Here is a 20,625-nt window from a genome sequence, read left to right as displayed (position 1 = left end):
TATTCACATTACCTTTTTAGGCACATTGACATAAATAAAAATTGGATAAGTAGAATCATTTAAAATATGAAAGCATTTCAAATGCAAAAGCAAAATAAATAGCATCATTTAAAATATGTATAGGTGTCTGCTTAGCAAAACCTTTCATAATGTTTCCATTGCAAGGAGAGCAATTCCTATCCATATTCATTTAAGGTGCAGTCCTATAAAGAGCAAAATGGTTTAAGCATTATCAGGTCTAAATTTTAGTGGGTTTCTAACACAGTCAGCAAGCAATTCTGAGTAAGACTTCATTTGTTTGATGCAGTCAAGAAACGTAAACACATAAAGAGGATTCTATCTCTCAGTGAGATAATTTAAGTAAAAATACTTGATGAAATGTAAAGCTATGAAAGCGAAGTGTCATTTGAATGCATGCATATGTGTATATGTGTATTTCCATGAGTGACTCTGTGTGTATTCCTCATGGTTCCAACTAACTTTCGGACAAAAAAGTCAGCACTAACTAAATTCTTATTAATTGGCACAATATATGTTGCAATATCAACAACTGACTTTCCCTTATCTGTTGTTTTTATCATTAGGTACAAATAACATTTTAATGAGGTTTACATTTCAACTCTAATCCAGTCATAAATGCATAGATTAATTATTTTATTAACACATTCAATTAGTATTCATTGAGAAGCAACTGTGTGCTGGACACTGTGCTTAGTACTGGTGACTACAAATATAAAAAAATCGTTATCATATGGAACTTAGTAGTCTAGCTTCAGAGATAGTTATTGTAATGTCACTATAAGTCTTATAAGTTAAGATCAGTAGGAAAGTTTATTTGAAGATGGCAGCCACTTTCTCTTCTGTCTCTGGCCCTTTATTATCTCTTTCCATTTTCATTCCATGTACCCAAATGAAATCCTCCATTTGTTTTCCTTTCTTCCCCAGCTACTGGAGATGCATTAGCTCTTCTGTTTGGTAATCAAGGGGTTAGCAGTGTTTAGGGCTTCATGGCCTATTGATGAGAACAGCAATATGAACATAGCAAAATCCATGAGAAAAAAATCCAGTCACTATTATGTGATGCTAAAATATGCCAGCTTCAGAACATAAAATAAACATATTTCCTTTTTAAATAGTCCTTATAATGTCAATACGACCTCTGAAACCTGCTCCAAGGAGACTTTTCCCCAGGGTTAGCTGGAGTCTATTTGTATGTTTTACATAAAACTTGCAGAATCAAAAAGCATCTGTTAGTAGTTCTCCAGAATTCTGGAGTAATTGAGGTCAACACAGAATCTGCTGCATGAGGGAATCTACCCACAACCAGGAAAATGCAGTCGAAAATAAATTAAGAAAGATGCTCAATGGTGAGTGAAAATCATTGATGGGGAAATGGACCATTTTTGCCTCAGAGATTTTTTACTGCTCATTGAGTCATGTTCACCTGTTTATGGTTGTTAACTTGGCATTTTTCCACATTGGTAAGTCTTTCGGTGTTAATTATGATCACCTGCTATCACCTGCCCATTCGGCAACTCCAATGTGGTTGCTTTGGTAGATAAGAGACACTAGTTTTCAAATTGCTACTGAATATTGATGATTTTTTAATATTTTTGCAAATATTAGTATGAAGACAAAGTTAGAAAACAAGTTTGCAAATCATATTTTGATTATCTTTTTTCTCTCTCTCTCTCTTTTTGGTGGCTGGCCGGTACAGGGATCTGAACCCTCAACCTTCGTGTTACATCACCGTGCTCTAACTAACAGAGCTAACCGACCACCCTATATTTTGATTATCTTAATGCACCAGATTGCTTTAGTAATTAACTGTTTTCAGCACATTTTCACATAGTGTTCTTCTCTCATGTCAATATTTAAAGAAAATATCAGTTTTTTTTTTTTTTTTTTTTTTTTTTGTCGTTTTTTCGTGACCGGCACTCAGCCAGTGAGTACACCGGTCAGTCCTATATAGGATCCGAACCCGCGGCGGGAGTGTCGCTGCGCTGCCAGCGCAGCACTCTACCAAGTGCGCCACGGGCTCGGCCCGAAAATATCAGTTTTAATCTTCATTTTCTGTAATGACTTTTGCCAAATTTCTCCTTCAAAAGGCATATGTTGCAGGCTAGAATGTTTACTCCAATATATGATATGACACTAATCATAACACTGATTTTTTTGAGAAGAGATAGCCTAACTATACATTATACCTGAGTAAATTCTGTAAAGATTTTTTTATAGTAGAGGGCATTTGTTGGATAATTAATGAAAAAAATTACTAGGTAAAATAAAATAGTAAACTCTTCAGAGTTCCTATCTTTTTCTGCCTGTCAATCCTTAACAGCATATATTGTCTGAAATGGAATGGTGAGAGAAATGTTGCTAAAGCCTTTAATGAATTTAAGGAAAGTTTGTTTATAACCCTAGAAGACTCCCATGCAGAAACTTCTTAGTGATCCAGATTCCCCCCCTAGTCTTGGACCCTGAAACTATCCTTCAATAGGCACAGGAGGAGAGGATGTTATCTGTTTCTCATCCCATGACATACCCACCATGAGGCAAGGCCTAGGGATATGTTTATCTTCCAGGGAGAAATGCTAGTAAGCACCATGCATGAGAGCTTTCCAGCTCTTCCTTTCAGATATGAAGGTGTTATTATTGCAACACAGCCGGAGGAGCAGCCTCAGGAAAAGAGCTCAGGGAAAAGTGTCATGGTCTGCTTTTTGAGTTAATAAAACTCCAGCTCCTCCAAGATGGAGCCTCCTCCAAGATGTCTCCAGAGTCCTTGTTGCCCCAGGGTCCCAGCATCAGCCTCGTATGCAGTCTTTTATCCTTAGTAAACCTAAGAGTACAACTGAGTTTAAAATAAAGATATTTCTCTCTCATATTTTACAGAAGAGTGACATTTATTGTGGTCCTCACTTAGGATGAGTAAGCATTCAGAGGTAATTAAGTCAAGAAGCTCAATGTGTTATTGTCATTCTTTCTTCATTCATATTCTTATACAGTGATTTTGGAATTACAACCTTAAGAAAAAAACAACCAGGATTTTAACATTTTTTCCCAGTTCTCCTAAATTTTAGGTTGATTTTTAAAGGGGAAGAATATAATAATAAATAATGTTAAAGCATTTAGAATGAATTTTTTCATAATACATATCAAACATGTATTGACCTCTTGGAATGTGTTGGCATTATAGATGTAATTTATATTTGTTGGGAAATGTTCCTTGCCATTCTGTAGCCTATAATCTATTTAAGAAAAGGTAAAGAGAATATGTGGGAATGTAAGGCAAATTCTTAATAAGTGATTCAGATGATTAGACAAAATCTCAGAGAATGGCATGCTCATCGTGCATGTAGAGAGGGCTCATTGCTCACTAAAGAGTTCAGGCTGAACAGTATTTAGACCAATACAGTGTTTGGAGGGTATTCCACATAGCAGAAGCATTTGTTAAGATGTTTGTCACAGCACTTAACATATACCATAGAAATAAAAATTCAGAATAGCTGAATCAGCTTCTAAACATTTCCGTGTTTAATGAAGAACTAATAATGTAATTAATTTAATTTATGGGAATAACTATGTGAGAGCTTTGACTGATCCTGGGTCTCTGTTATTAAATTTGATAACGTGAAATTTCAAGTCAATGATCACTTTACTGGGAGAAACTATTCATTCAAATAAAGAAAAAGAACTCATTGAAATTAACAGACTATTCGAATTAACATGAGAAATATAAACTGGATTCAGATGTCAAGAACTGAGGAGGTTCTGAGACTTTACCATACTTGCAAACTAACAAGTTAGCATGCCACATTTTAATGGATGTTGGCAGAAAATAGGAGGCTTCTAGGTCAGAAAGAAAGGACAGTTTATTACTCACATGAATAGCAGTAGCTCGTGTATCAGCATTTGAATTGGTTCCCTGAACCCCAATTCCCACAGGGTGATTCAAAGAGGGCCAGGTGACACTTGTTCATACAGTGAATTGTGTTACTAGAGAGGAACTCCGAACTGAGAGAACCTGAATCTTTATAATGGAAAATAAGCAAACCTGCCTTCTGCTCCAGATAGAGGCATCTCTGTTTTCAATGCTGTTCACTACACGTTCTTGAAAACATAATCCAGAACAAAGGCAGTTGGTGTCTATGTTTGTAAGACATGCAAGAGACACAATAAACCCATTAAGAATTGTCTCTCAAAATAAAATTAACAGATAACATTTATAAGTCTCCTTAAGCATTTACATACATTAACAGAATATGAATGACGGGCCTCTGAGGTCTCTTTTTTTTTGTCCGTTTCTGTTACTTATAACAGAATACCTGAAACTGGGTATTTATAAAGAAATTAAGCTTATTTCTTATAGTTTTGGAGACTGGGAAGACCCAGGTCTAGGGGCACATCTGGTGAGGACTTTCTTCAATGCAGGTGGGACTCCCTACAGAGTCCCTTGGTGACCAGGGTATCACATGGTGAGAATGGGCTGAGCAAGAGAGAGCTAACCTCCTCTAGCTTACCTTTTAAAGCCATCAGAACCATGCCCATTACTCCATGAATGGATTAACCCATTCACAAGGGCACAGTCCTCACAATTTAATCACCTGTTAGGGGCCACACCTTTCAGTTATTATAATAAGATTTCCCACACTCTCAGCACTGTCACAGTGAAGATTGTTTCCAATACTTGAACTTTTGGGGAACACGTTCAACCCATAGCAGTCACTATGGTCTCCCATGTTTAAAAGTTGTTTGTCTTTGTGAGCAAAGTGGAAAACTGAAGCAAAGAAAAATGGGCAACTATCCCAAGGACAAACAAATTTTCATTGGTGAAACTAAACTGAGAGCCTGTTCTAACCATTGTCAGTTACTTCTAATGAATTGCATGTCGTTCTCTACACAGATACCAGTCATGTAGTCATTTGTGACTCATAATTCATACACGTTACACTAGAAGATGAAGCAATTTGGGCTCTTCTCAAATAAGGAATATAATCATCAAAAAGTTTGCATTCAATGTCCCTATGTGGTTGTTCAGTCCAGAATATCATGCATGTCCAAGGTTTCAGGGATTCTATTACAATATTATGCTTAATTTTTTTTAAAATGGGCAATTGTAACCTAATATAGGATTAGACATCAGAAAGCCTGAGCTCTAATGTGACTATATTATCACATGAAAAATATTTTCTCCATTTTGAGTCTGAGATTTCTGATATATGAAATGAAGTGGTGATTCCTAAAGTCATTCTAACTCTACATTCAAGGAGATTATGTATCCCTCCTGATTCCAATATTTAAAATAATTCTGTAACTTTAACAATATTAGATACTGAGCAGGCTATTTAACATATTAACTATATTAAGCAGCAAAGCCTTTAGAGCATGAGAAATCTCCCATGCCCCTGCTAACTGACCATGATGCTCTCCAGCTGAGCTTGGGTGTAGCTACAGAATCCTTCGCAATAGAGAGTTCCAGGCAGGTACTATATATTGATTAGAATTGGTTCCTTGAACTTAAGAGAACAGATATGATATTGATGGGGGTGGAAAGCGGGGAGGGAAAGAAAGGTAGGAATTGGTAAAGGGCCACAAAAATCAATTACATCATATAATGATAAAATAAAAATAAAATAAATAAAATAAAATGAGCATCAATGTCTGATTATTCTTTAGCTATGACATACGTGAAGATTATCATTTGGCTAAGATGCTATCAAGACATTAACATTCTATTGCATAGGTGTGGCTAACAAAACAATTATTATTTTACTGATTATAAAAGATATATTCATAAAGAATAAAAACAATAAAAAAAGTATTTTCTCTCCCTTTTGGAAGATATCATAGATCAATACTTTAGAATTACTGAGCTTAATAGAATGGTTCTGAAGAAGCTTATTTAAAAAATGGGAAAATTCAGTGATGATGACTGAGGCTCTCCTAAAAGAACTTCAAATCAGGTATAGAAGATATGTGAATAATGTCATGTAATACAGTGTACTAAATGCTACAACATAGGTATTTATAATTAGCCAAGATGACCAAAAGAAGGGAGAGATCAAATACACTTAGATGAAGAAGTCATAGAAGTAAAATTAGATATGAGAAAGAGTATATTAACTGGACTTAAGGAAGAGTGTTCAAACATAGAAAATGCATGAATAAAGCAGAAAGTCGGATAATTTGGTATGGCTTATATGGAAGTAACAAAGCAAGTTAGGAACTGAATTGAAACCTCGTCAAAATTCATGGGGGGACTTGTGTGCCATTAGAAGAGTATCTACTCAATACTGCAGGAAATGGCATGTCAATAGATATTCTTAAAGACAGAAACAGTAACTATTATATTTTGATTTGAAACAGTTATTCTGGCTGGAAACATGATGAAAGATAGCTTAAAAGGGCAAAGGAACAGAAGCTGGGAACAAGTTGGAGGTTATTTTAAGAGTCTAAGAGAGAGATACATAGAGTCTGACTTTGGGCAGAAATGGGAGGGATGAAGAGGAGTGAATTGGCTTGAGAAGCACTTAATTAACCCAGGTACCTAGCAAACAGTGGGAATGGGAGGGAGAGAGAGCTTTAGGATGACAAGTTTCTATCATGAGCAGTTGGTAGAATAATCAACCAGGAGAGAGAATAAAGCAGAAGAATAAAGTCTGAAATTCAGGGTGAGGAGGGGAAGCATGACCACTCAATTTCAGACATGACAACTTTTAAGATATTGAGAACCATCCAAGGAGAGTTATGAAATTGAAAAATGGATTTGCAGATCTGGCATGTGGTACGGGTGTTGTGCTACAGAAGTGCTTAGGAAAAACAAAAGTTTCAAGGTTAAGAAAAGAACCAGAAACTATACTGCCAAAAATTCCAAAAGAAAGTAGTATTTAAATAAGTAAAAAGTGTTGAGAAATCAATCAGCACAAGGGGAAAATAACCTATCTGGGACTTGGTAAAAGTTCACTGGTGAATTGTAGGGTAGAAGTTTGCAACGGGCAGGGAATTGAATAAAATGTAAAAAATGTGGTCTACTACAGCTACATGCAAATGGGGATGGTTTATGTTGAAAGCAACAGAAACCCAACTCAAAACAGGTTTTGTATGAAGAGATTTATGATATTACGTAAGAGAAGAATTCAGAGAGATGTAGACTTCTGGGTTATTAATTCAGCGTTTCAATGCAACCAGGGCATTTCTCTTTGAGCTTTGCCATTTTCACCAGGCCTCATCCTAAAGCTGGTTCCTGCATGACTTGACGATAGATTATAGGTACAAGTTTCTTTATTTATATTCCAGAAAGACAGAGACAGAAACCCATGCACTAGCATGGACTATAAGCCAGGTCCTTCCATTTTCTAAGGCAAACAGAAGAAACATATCTACCCTGGACCGATAACAATAATAAGAGAGAATCCAGATGCTGTTAGACTCCACCTCGGAGGCTGGATCTAGCAGATAGATAAACAAAATTAGGTCTATTAGGAAAAAAGGAGGGGATTGCAGTGTGTTGAGGAGGCAACCAAGACAGTCCTTTTTATGCTATGGAGAAAAGACACATGCCATAGCTAAAGGGAAAGGATATACAAGCAACTGTATAATGTACTTTTGCCTCTGTCCTTTTCCTTTCTGTTTTGTGAGATCAGTATGCTTTTACATGGAAGGAATGTGTTAATCAGGGAGTCGTTAAGAGTAGAGAAGAGACAGTATGGTCTATGGAATGAAGCTTCAGAAATGACCCGAGCTAACAGGATTTTGGGGAAAGTCGGACATGAAGTTGAGAGAATGTTTACTCCTGATAGCCTTTATTTTTCCTATAAAGTAGGAAGGGGTGGAGGTCATTTGGTAAGAGTGATGGCCAAGTGGGTGCTAGGCAGGAGTTGTAGAAAAAGTTCCCCTTTTTACTTCTAACCATAATCCTTTTTCCAGTTTTAAGTCAGAGTGTCAGTGTGGTGCCCTTAACCTTGCCGACATGCTCTTTGGCCCATCCTGTCTCACAGTTGTGCTCTTGGGCCACTTAGGTGCTATCAGCTTTAATCCCATGCCCTCTTCTGTCTGCTCTAGCACCTTCTGACTCCCTAATTTCCTGCCCTTTGTTCCCCTTGCTTTCCCTCTGGTGCTTTCTGCTCACATCCATATTTCTCCACTGTCTTCTGTCGTGACCTTCAACCCCACCATCTGATAGAAAGCTGAAGATTCTACTTGAAGAGGTTGCAAATAATCTTATTTTATCCAAAATAGCTTACTACAAAGGAAATGAAAAAAAGAAGGCTGACACTAAGACAATGTAGCCCAAAATGCCTTAAGAATAACTTTTCTCAACTTTTTTTGTCATTAATGTATTATTATTTAGCACTTGGGAAATAATATATTCATAATAAAGAATGAAACTATATTTACTGATACAATTAAAGTAGGTTAAAGTAAAATTTCATTTCAAAATAATGTATTTAGTAATTACAACATTAGGTAATTATCTAATACTTTTATTTTCCTCATTGTTTGCTAACTTTGGATTTATTCAAAATTAATGGCTATCCATGCTAGTAATTTTTCCATTGGCCTAAAGTATTTGCCAATAGAACAGTAAAATGCTGTCTCTTTTCCATAGGTTTATCATTTGTGTAAATACTGCTATTCATATGACATTATAGAAACAGCTTGATTTTTCAATTACATAAAACACAGTTTTTGGAATAGACAAAGGACTAAATTTTAGAGTGGGCCAATTTTCCTTTCTTTTTATAGGAAATGGACATAGACTTATTCTCTTTTCAGTAATAGCATGACCTACATAAATTGTATGTGGCTGTGATTTTCTCTTTTTCCCTAGTGAGAGAGAGAAATGTCCCCTCCCCCATAGCCCTCCTGCTGCCACAAAAGGAGAAAAAATGATCACAGGAGCTTTGAATGCAATTTTTGTTGAGCTTGGTTTTTTCCTCACCTTAGGTGACCAGATCGATAGACAGTCCAGCAGCTGAGAAAAAAATCCAATGGCTGGAATACAGCCAGAGGCAGTTTCTCTAGTGCAGCCAGAGTCCATTCTGATATTACAAAACTGAAAATAAATGGTATGTAAGGAGACACTCATATCTCAATAAATTTAAAAAGGAAATGCAGATGCTAAAATTATTCTTAATAATACCGTCTGATAACTCTTTCACAAAAATCCAACATAGTGAAACAGACTTTCAAGGTCATAAGAGGTTTCCCATATTAAAAAGTGATTTGTTTTTATAGATGCTAATTAATATATGCTAACCACCATGTAGCCAGTGCTACTCTACCTGACTTGAGCTAAGACAGCTGCACACATGCCTCACCTTTTTACAAGGAGTGGCTTATGTGCCCTGGGAATCAAAATGGAATAACCATCATGAAACCAGTTGTGCTGCAGATGTCATCTGCCTTCTTTCTTCCTTGTCTGCACAAGGGTCTTAGTTCATGACCCTCCACTAACTCCCAAAAAGGATGAGGGGACTGATACGTCTAACCTTCTTCTCCATTCTGAAAACTTTATTCATCCATTCAGGTATCCACTTATTCAAGAGCACTGCTGAGCTCCTACATTGGGTAAAGCAAAATAGAAATTAGAAAAAAAAAAAAAAATCACAAAATCTCAGGGAGGTAGGGGACTTTAAAGTTAGCTTCCAGGCCCAGAAAATGCACGTACATCTTATTCACTTGACTTTTACCAGTTTTAAAAAAAAAATCACTTATGTATCTGTGATAGTGATCATCATTATTCAGATTCCAGATTTACAGTAGCCAACATATGGAACCAACCTAAATGTCCATCAACGGATGATTGGATAAGGAAACCGTGGTATATCTACACCATGGAATACTACTCTGCCATAAAAAAGAATGAAATTCTGCCATTCACAACAACATGGATGAGTTTGGAGAAACTTATGTTGAGTGAAATAAGTCAAGTGCAGAGGAAAAATCCTGCATGTCCTCACTCATAAGTGGGAGCTAAGAGAGAAAGAATGAAGGAAAGAAAGACCACAGTGGTGCACTGGACTTGCAGAGGGAGAGAGCAGACCTAGGGTTACAAAGTGGAGTGGGGGAAAGGGAGAGGGGGAGGGAGGTCAGGGATTAATTGCGCGGGGGACATGGGGAATAACTGTGACTTGCGGTAATGGGCATGCTGCCAGAATGGATCTGGCCATCATATCCTGGGCATAAGTGGTGACAGCCAGGTTTGTACTCCATGAATATTCATAGCCAATTAAAAAAATGCAACAGTATGATTAAAAACAACAACAACAACAATAGCATAGTGATACAATATGATTGGTTCATGAAGAGAAATATAAGTAACTCAGCATTATCAGAAAAAATAAAAATAAAAAATAAAAATTTCAACTAAATTGTAACCTTTTCTGGAAAGTCTTACTCGTCATCGTTGCCAATGCCCCTCCAACAAATTCTGAGAGAAGTATTTTTCTTATGTGTTTTCATGTTCTGATTTCTACTATAATTTGTAAGGTAAAAAACAAAAATGATAACCACAATAATCAACATGTATTGTTTACCATATATCAGGCACAGTGCTACGTACTTTATTTGCACTATTTCATTTAATTCTTGCAACACCTGTTCTTATCCCCCATGACACTGCCTCTCCTTGCCTATGGCACAGTCCTCTGTGGACATGGAGGAGGCCCATGATCCACAGGACTCAGAGTGTTCCCTGTGAGCCTGGCCCTTCCCAGCTGCCTCAGCACGACACACAGTCCCAGTACCAGTAGTTTCATCGAGGAGGCCTCAGCTCATGCCTTTGGTCACCACATCCAAACCTGCCGGAAAAATCAGTGGCTGAGCTTTCTGGTACTTTCTAACTTGAACTGACCATCCACCTTCCTGTGCATCTGAGAGTCCCTCAGAAATATGCCATCTTACCTCAGATCCTTGTTTAGCTCAGTTACTTTAAAAAGATTTTTCAAATGTATTCAACTATTTTCATAATTCTTTTTATTCATCACTCTAGCAGGTGGAGACTAGTTATTGAATGCTTATTACACATATTGTTTTATTTAATATTCATAGTCACTCTGTGAAATATATACTAATATTCTCATTTTATGTAAGAGGAAACTGAGGCACAGTGTGATAAAATACTTTGTTCTAGATTCACAACAGAAATTGATTGTGACCAGGACTGACACCAGCACTGTCTGATTCTACAGCCTTTGCTCTCCTCAGCTTTACAATATCAATCTGCTTTCCCCCCTCTACAAAGCTCACAGTGAATCTAAATGTACTTATGCAATGAACTTAAATTGCATTCCCTGAGTCTAGACTCACCATATAAAGTAGCTCCTTGAAGGCAAAGTACAGTCCTGTGATTCACTGATCTATATCCATGACTCCCTAATTAACTGACAATACCTTTCCTCTGGTTTACATCGGTTCACTTGGATCAGAAATTCCAGGAAAGGAAAATGCAGCTTTGCCCAGAAATCCTTGAAGAATGGTAACTCCAATATTCTCCACACATCAAGAAAAAAAGTCTGCTTTTAAGGATTGAAATTTTAAAACAATTGAGCATCTGGTTAAAAAGTGTAGGATACTAAATGCAAAAATCCTTGAACAAGGCCTAACTTCACAAGCACTAGGAATGATATGCCTACACTCTCTGTAATGGGAAATACACTGTTTTCTTATATGTATTGCAGAGGTATTGCAAATGAACATTGCATGGGCAGATGTATCCATAACATCTGACTTGATATGTCCTTTAATTAGAAAATTTCACTGATATTTAGTACTGAAAGTTCTGTGTCATATATGTGCATAATATGTATAGATATAAGCTATAGATGCTATATTTGTTATGTACATGTGGATAATATGTATATAATAATGATATACAGGTCTATTCCAAAGGATATATGTATTTAAAATTCAGATCTAATGTTTTTTAATGATCTTAAGTGGACAGTTACAGCATTTTTCTGTTGTTATGAAAAATGATTTTAAGGATATCTCTGCAATGTGCATTCACCAGACAGTTTAAAATGTTGTTAATAAGCAATTAAAGTATCTTTGGTATTCAGACACCGAATCCATTTGCTGAAGATGTGTCCGTCTTAATGTTTTATAGTGTGCATGATATCTACCTCATTCTCATTCTGGGAACTATGCCAAAATTCTTACTCCAAAGAAAAAATAAGAGGCATAAATATTGTCTTGAAACATAATAGAATGGAAAACTTTTGCTGAGGGACTAGAACAGTTTTGTTCAAGGCTAACTTCCTAATCTTTAGCAATTCAGACATCTATCTTTAACCTCACTGAGATTATAAGTCTTTGTCAAGATCAGCATTTCAGGAACATTTTGATTTTTTTGACAAAATAGAAAAATAATAAAATTTTTGGTTTAGAAAAATCTACAATGAACACACAAATTTAAATTAGATTTTTACTACATAAATAATTTGGAAAACACATGCTCAAGGAATTTATTCTCTTTAATATTATTCCCAATTGAATATTCTAAAATTCCTCTTAAGAGAGGCATTTTATAGTGTTACCATTATCAGGGGAGAAAACCCCCCACAAAATTCATATTCATATTTGAGTGACTTATATAATAGTGTTAAATATTCATTCATTTTAATTCTACCATGAAAAAAGTCAATCCCAGTGTAATGAACCACTATTATTTATTTATTTCAAATGTAATTTATTGAAATTGCACTCAATGCCTGAAGGCCTTTGGGAACACACATAAAAACACAAAAATACATGAATTAAATTAAATGTATGAACAGCCCAACTCCATATTAGAAAGAATAACAGGTTGAAACAATACCACACCAAAGCGATATATTTCATGTTTTATATAATGTAATTTTATTACGATAACTTGCTCACTGTCTGGTTTCTACTGAGATTGACATAATGATTTAGTTTGGGTTTGATGTTGTTTGTTGAGAAGGGCTAAGTAAGAACTTTAAGTAATGAAGTGATTATTGGCTCAGATCCAACAAAAAAGCTATTATGGAGCTTTTCTGCTATTCAGAAAAGTTTTTTGGACCTTTGTACGGAGGCGAGACTCTGATCACTTAACTTTTCTTTGCACACAAGTATAATTCTTTCTCTTTTCATCACTATCTTACTTTGAGTTCATTGTGGATTCTGTTCACAAACTGAAAATATGTGGCATCTACAGAAAGAAACAGATCTGTTAGTAGACAGTGTAAGTGGAAGGCTCTTTCCCTTTTACTTAATGCTTTAAAAGAGCTCATCTGCCCCAAATTTCTCCTCTGCCAATTTTACATGGCACTTGAATTTTCAAATTTCAGCCTAAAAAAATAAACAAAAGAGAAATTGTCTGACATAAGTAACTTAGATTGTATATATCATAAAGGACTGGAGGGGAGACGGTGAGTTAAACATTTCCACTGGCGAAATTGTACAGATTCGTTAGCTTTCACATTGGAAATGAACAATCAATACTCTGAGAGAACTGGACAAAGTTTGGGTTGTGATCAGAGACATGTAAAGGAACAGCATTCAGCACTGTGTTGGGGGCATCTAACAGAAAAGAGTAGAAAGTACCAAAAGTGGGGAAAACAGGTGTATCAAAAGGAAAAAAAAAAAAAGCATTCACATAAATCTCTTCCTACTTCTCAATTTTGCTTAAGGCTAACACCAATCAAATACCACATTGGTCTACTCACCTAAAATTTTTTACTGCGTGACTTTCTTTAAGAAAGAAAGGTCACATTGTTATTGTTTAAAAATATAAATATATAAAAATATAAATGTCATAGAACTTTAAAACAATTTTTGGCCCCTGGGAATCTGATAATAAATTATCCAGTTATTTGAGATCTCATCATGCTCAGATGACCAACTGGCTCTAATAGAGGAATCTGTTCCCCCTTGGAGGCAGCAAAGAAAGTCTAGTAACACCCCAAATGTGGCCTGAGACACAGGAGATAATGAAGACTAGGTTTGATTTAGAATAGTAGAGTCACAGAAATTCAGAGTTTACAGAAGGGAGTTTAAGGTCATTGATTCCAGAAATCTGTACTATGCTCAAATGCCTTCTGCAGCATCTCTACCAAGTTGTCACTTAGCGCATGCTTGCATGCCTTGATGGTTGTTGAAATGCTAGATGATTGAGCAGCTCAATAGCTAGACACCCAGCTATTCATTAACTTTCTCTTACTGCTTACCCCCTGACTTACTCTGATGTGACACCCCAACCTTCTTGCTGTTCCTCAAACACACCAATCCTGAAGGCCTTCACAATTGCTCATCCTTCTGCATATACCCCCATCTCTGTGTGCCTATCCCTCCTTGTCTTCATGTCTGTACAAATGTCATTTATTAGTGACGTTCTTCTTGCCCACTCTAGCACTCTCATCCTGTTTTATTTTCTTCCAGGGCACATATTGTTATCTGTCCTACTAATTATTTAATTTTTTATTTCCTTACTTTAACACTTTGCATGTTGCTTGATAGCCATATCCTCAATGCCCACAGAGTTGCTAGTTCAAAGTCAGTGTTTGGTAAATATATTTGAACCAAAGGATGGAACGTTACACCATCCACTTGTACAAGCTGGAAATCTAGGTGTATTTTAAGCTCTGTCCTCTCTTTAAATGCCCGTATCAAATCAATTAAAAAGCCCCAATGATTGTGCTTCTGAAAGAGTAATCTATGTTTCCCCACTGCCACTTTCAAGATCAAATCCCCATCACCTCCTGCCTATATTGACATAACAGATTCTAATTGGTAGCAATAGCTTCTAACTCCCTACTTCAGGTCTGGCTTCCTTACATCTGTTTTTAATGATGCTGCTGAGAGATGTCTCTAAAATGCAAATAGTTTCATCTCCTTCCTTGCTTAAAATTTTGCAATGCTTCTCATTTCCCTTAGATAAAATTCCAAACACTTAATTGCTTCTGAATTTTTTTAAATCTTCAACCTCATCCTTCCTTGACTTCTTTCTCCATTGAAAGTATATGATTAGAGACACTTTCTCTGAGAAATCTTTACCAATCTTCATGGACTACATTAGGTGCTCTGGCTAGGGCTGAACTGTAGGAGAGTACTTCAAACAAACATTCTGTGGAAACATTCATGTTATTTTTCACTTCTATTTTTCCACAAACTGTTTGAAGTACCTTCGTAGTTTCTTGTTGAACTTATATTGCATTATATTTGGTTGTTTAATTATTTCTTTTTTACTAATTTGGCACTATAAGCACTCTGAAGTCAAAGAGCATATTTGTCATGGTCATCACTAGACCACCAGCATCTAGCATAGAGCAAATATTTAATTTCACACAAATTGTTGATATAAGGAAGGAATTTAACCTTCAATCCCAGGATCCACCTTAATCTTGGATTGAGTATTTTGATGTAGTTACAGAAACAGGATTTATTTGTCTGGAATCTCTTAATTTGTTAGCAGCAGTCTTGAGATAGTTGATGATGTCTGGATAATAAAACTGTGCAGTTGAGCTGACTGTACAAGCATTCGCTCATTCAGCAGTTCTGTATTGAGGACCAACTACATGCCAAGCAGTCTTCTAGGTGCTAGAGAGAAGTGGTTGGAACAAGACAGATAAGATCCCTGTTCTCTGAGCTCACATGGTAGTTAGGGAGACAGACAAGGACCAGGTATGCTTATAAATTGAACATGATCATTTCTGATAATAACAGCTGCCATAAACTAGAACATGTTGTTGTGATTGACAGTATCTGGGAGAGGAGTATTTTTAAGCAGGATAGTCATGGAAGGCTTTTGCTCCCTAACAAAAGACTGACTTTTGATCTGAGTGACGGTCATCTGAATCCAGAGGGCAGATATCCGGGGGGGGGGGGGGGGAGTTTTCTTAGAAGATTCCCTTGGCGGGCATAATGGTAGTGTGTTTGACAGACAGAAAATGTGGTGCAATTGGAATGCTGGGAGAGATGAGACGAGGGGCCTGATTATATATGGTTCTGTAGCCATTGTAAGTGAGAGCCATTTTATTTTAAGTTGAATGGGAAACCATGGGTACATAGCCACCACTTAAAAGACCAAAGTTCATCTACACAGAGTCCAATATATTTCAAAACTAATATAGTGATTCATATGGCCCACATATCTGATACTACTGCTTAGAAACTCACAAATCATTATAATTAGGAGGCTGGTGAAAATACTGCATTCTCCCCCGCCCTTTTATTTCTCTCTTACTTTTCTTTTATTCAGTAAGCTCCAAAGTAACTAGCCCTGGGGGGAGATAAAGTGATGAATAACCTCATCCAGCTCAAAGAAACAACAACAGAAAATCCCCAGTCGAATGGTTCATTGCAAACGGCAAAATGGTCATTGTTTAGTGGATGAAGTTTCCTCTCTTTGGTATCCAGGCAATGACTAATGATTTTCCTCCAAAGCTCCCACTTTTAAAAGAATGAATAAGCCCCAAAGGCCTCAGAGAGATAAGTATTACTTTCCTCCTGGTAGCTCTGCTAGTGACTGAGATGGAAAAAGAAACTGGATGATATTTCAAAGCCAAGACCTATAAATGTGATAGTAGATACTGCACCTCTGGACTCCTAAATTGTTTGGTACCCAAACAGTTTTTATGCCCTTCTATGTATATCTTCCTCTTTATCCATAAACTCACTCATCTGAAGTGGACTTGCTTAGAATATGTTTCTGGGTGCTCTCACATCAGTATAGCTGTATTCCCCGTCGTGCTTCCTAGAGGAAAACTACCCTGTGGTCTGACCCACTGCTCAAAGACTAATGGGAAATTGGACGACCAGTGGTCATATTGCACAAGTAATAGTTGTGCCAGACTTAGGGATTTGTTTGCACTCTTTTATTTTCTAGGGACAACTTTCAAAAAACAACCACAGACTACTATAAAATAATTACTTGCCTTTTTGAAGCAAAAGAGCACATTGAATGCTAATGTAAGGTTCAATGCATTATTTTCATTCTCTAATCTCTATTAGGAAAAAATGTCATGGGTTAATATATTTGTGCCCCACTGAGAATTAAAGAGGAAACAAAATGCTTAGCGTTTGTAATGAGGCCATGCATTAATGGAGGAAGGTCATGCCAGATCACGTATAATAGATATGGCAGCATTTCTCTTCACGGTAGCCAAAGGGGACTCAACTCAGTGATGGGCAATGCTTTAAGAAATGAGAAATATTTATTTTTGATGTGAAAGGAAATAGAACTAGACCATTCTGGTTGATGGAAACTATAAATAAGATTTTCCCGCAAAGAATTAGAAAGCAAAAATACTCTTCTCACAAACTGTATAACCTCAAAGTTCAAGGACCGAGTGAAGAGATCACAACTTTTTATGATGGCAGTGGAATACATAGCCCAGGTTTCATAGATTGAAATTGACTTTAGTTCTTGGGAGAAATAATCAGATAAAATGAAATAAACATTGTTACTGGAGGTTTTATTTTTTAATTTATTTTTTATTTTTTAAATAGCTATAGAGAGGCAAAAACCCTAAATGCACCAAACCTCCATTTATTTATTTATTGTTTGGCAGCTGGCCAGTAAGGCTGAACCCTTGACCTTAGTGTTATCAGCACCATGCTCTACTGAGCAAGCTAACCAGCCTGCCCAAATCTCCATATATTTTAATTTATCAACTAAAAATTAAGGTGGGCAGTATTTAATATTAATTTTATTGACAAGATCAGTAATGCAATAGATTGCAAATACATTTTGGGAAAACCAACTTGGTTTGAGATTTTTAGAAGTGACAATTATAAATAAGCACCTTCAGCATGCAGGATAAAAGCTGAACATATTTCATTCAAGAATTATCACAATGACTGTGTATTGGAATTATTATTGTAAACTTTAAATAGCATTTCACATCTTGCAAAACTCTTTACTATACTTTGTATTATATAATGAAAATCCTAGCAAATAAATATAACTATTTAAAGAAAAACAGGACTAATCTAAAAAAAGTAATCTACAAAAGAAGACATGTAAATAAATGGCTATTGAAAATATAAAACGTGTTAAGTATCAACAGTAATCAAAGAAATAAGTAAAGAAATAATGTCAGGTCTTTCAAAAAAGTTGACAAAGATTAAGAAAAATAATAAACTGTACTACTGAGGTTGTTAAAATTTCAAACATTTCTTGTGGATATGATAATTCCAAACACTGCTTATGCACATTTGAATGCTGGCAGCCTTTCTGGAGGGAAATTTGCCAATACACATTTAGTAATTCAAGGTCTAGTAGTTAAAGAAATAACGACAAAAGAATGCAAAGACATAGACACAAAGATATATATTAGAATACCGCTTACAGTTGTTTGGAAACAACTTAACTGTCCAACAAGGAAGAATTAACTTAGACACTGACATTCTATTTGTATAAACAAAATACCACACACCCATTAAAAACCATGCTGTATTTTGGTGGAGGTGGATGGGAGCATTTTCATTGTCAGTCCTGATGTTACACTCCAGGTAATTTAATTAGTTGACACTCCTGGCTTCTCTCCATCTTGTCACATTTCTTTATCATGAAAAAATGACTGACTTTAATTAGTTAAGTTTGGGAACAGTAAAAGGCCTGCCTTTTCCTCTTGGGAGTGAGTTTTTCTACAGAAAGCATTACCTCTCTTTTATTCCTCGAATATTTAAAATTGTCCAGACAGGAATCTTGTAGAGGAAGACCATCATAAGGCCAGAACCATCTATAGCCATGTGGGTATGCTGTTTCATTTGAGGTTCAGTATTAATAAGCCCATTGTCTGTATTTATAAGCTACATCTTCCAGTCTAGTCTTGATGAGTATTAGAGATAACTTTTTGGCTCCCCTTTGCCAACACTTTTGTCTTACATCATGAATTGGGAAAAGTGCTTTTGATTGCCCCTCTCAACACACCAATATAACAGAAGAAATAGAAGAATATTGAAAGTCATAGAAGTGTTCATTATGTATTGCTAAGTAGAAAAAAAATAGGTTACAAGGACTACACAGTGTTAACACTTTATGCAAAATATTTTAATATTTATCTCTTCTTATAGATTAATGAATGTTTCACATTTAATTTCTTGTATCTTAGTCTGTGTGTATTTTCAAAGTTTTCTGCAATTAATTTTTGTTACTTTTCTAATTAGATTTAAAATGGTACTTTGATGAGTTATTACAGAATTCTGGAATCTTCTTCCCCAGAGTTTATTATACACAGAAGAGAAATTTGTCTGTGTGAGAAGATAGCCCTGATTCTACATGAAGACAAGGTAACAAGTTAGATGAACTCTTACGTCTATCCCAGAAGTATGACCAGTTGCAAGATATTTGATGAATTGTTGGTGAGAAGGACGTCATTATTCTATTTTCAAATTGCTTTCTCTGACAATTTTACCATGGGAAAACTGAACACATATGGAAACTTTTAACTTCCTGATGTATTCGTTATCCAACCAGAGCTGTGGGATGTAATACTTTGTAGTTAGATTTATCCAAGGGCTCTTTGCATATGTGGATATTCAGAAGTTCAATGGAATGCTTCAGATTTTTGTTAAAAGGTAAAACGTCCTCTCTAAAAATCCATTCTTTAGAAATACATTTTGTTCATTAGCTACTTGAAAAGACTTTGAATGTTAGCAGTTTTCTTTCATAAACGTATGCATTAAATTTTACAGAGTGGCCATAACTCCAGATTAAAAAATCCTTAGTAAATCTCCTTGAAGAAATTTTTCCCACTCTGCTCAACCTAGCCCAGCTCTGTCTGGTAATAAGCTCTCAGAAATACACATTTGTAAGAGTGCACTGAACAAATTTAAATTTCAGTAACTCTGGGTACTCATATGTCAAAAACAAATTATAAGCATACAAGAGTATAATTAACAAAGTTTTAAAATAGCACATTCAAAAATCCTTAAGCTTCCATACAACTGTCGTATTTTATGGTATAGTCAATCCAATTTCCAAAACTAGTTGAAAAATGTTTCCAGTCACTACTGTGTGACTTCAGGAATTGCCTTCATAATCCCAGTCCTGTGCTCTTCCAACGTGTTTAGCTATGAGGAATAAATAGCAATTTAATATGCTCGTTTACATAATATTCCTATTCACAGAAACTTGAATTTAAATGTTAAAAGACATAAACATATTGCATGATAACATTTACAACTTTCTTAGAAATATGAAAGGAGTTTTATGAGCCTTCCTATTGGAAAAATGGATTTTTGTATTAATAGTCCATAGCATAATAGTTCCTTAACATGCTCCAGAAGGAAATCTGATACATTTCTAGCTTACATTGTATATGAGCACTTTCTGGCTTACATTGTATGACACGTAGGTGCTCAAATACAACTATCATGAGAAATTTTAGTAATTAACCTGGGTCTCTCTCCCCTTTGACAAAGTAGGTTTCAAGGCTAAAGCACAACAGCTGTGCAGTTTGTATACAGCACAACTCCAGGGGCACCACTCACATAGAATATGAGGTGAATGGTATCCCCAGAATTGTTCAATACAGTGCTCCTGGTAGGCTTTTATGAGATTTTAAAAGCCCGGCAACCCCTCAGCAAATCTTCTATAGACTTCCACTGGGCCCAATCCCTCAGGCTTTTCTTTGGCTATAGGGTTCTATGACTTCT

This window comes from Cynocephalus volans, chromosome 13 (assembly GCF_027409185.1).
Source record: "Cynocephalus volans isolate mCynVol1 chromosome 13, mCynVol1.pri, whole genome shotgun sequence".
NCBI classification, from domain to species: domain Eukaryota; kingdom Metazoa; phylum Chordata; class Mammalia; order Dermoptera; family Cynocephalidae; genus Cynocephalus; species Cynocephalus volans.
This window is presented reverse-complemented; position numbering follows the sequence as displayed.